Source organism: Cyanistes caeruleus, chromosome 6 (genome assembly GCF_971803275.1).
Source record: "Cyanistes caeruleus chromosome 6, bCyaCae1.hap1.1, whole genome shotgun sequence".
In the NCBI taxonomy this organism is placed as follows: Eukaryota; Metazoa; Chordata; class Aves; order Passeriformes; family Paridae; genus Cyanistes; species Cyanistes caeruleus.
This window is the reverse complement of record NC_141706.1, coordinates 26,167,186-26,167,401: the sequence shown is the minus strand read 5'-3', so window position 1 is coordinate 26,167,401 and position 216 is coordinate 26,167,186.

The following is a 216-nucleotide window of genomic DNA, read 5'->3' as shown; positions in this document are numbered from 1 at the left end:
GGTCTTTTTTACATGTTGATCACTCTCTCTTTCTAGACAAAAAAGGATTAATCTGCAAGTTTCATCTGGGTGGTAAAAGGGCTAAAATCTTGCCCAGGCCTTGTAGCTGGTTCTGTTATCTCTGCCGGAGTGGCAGCTGGAGCTGTGTGCGATGACCTCTCCTTACTCAGCAGTCTCTGATAAACTCAGCAGTGGCAGGAACTGCAGCCGAGCCAG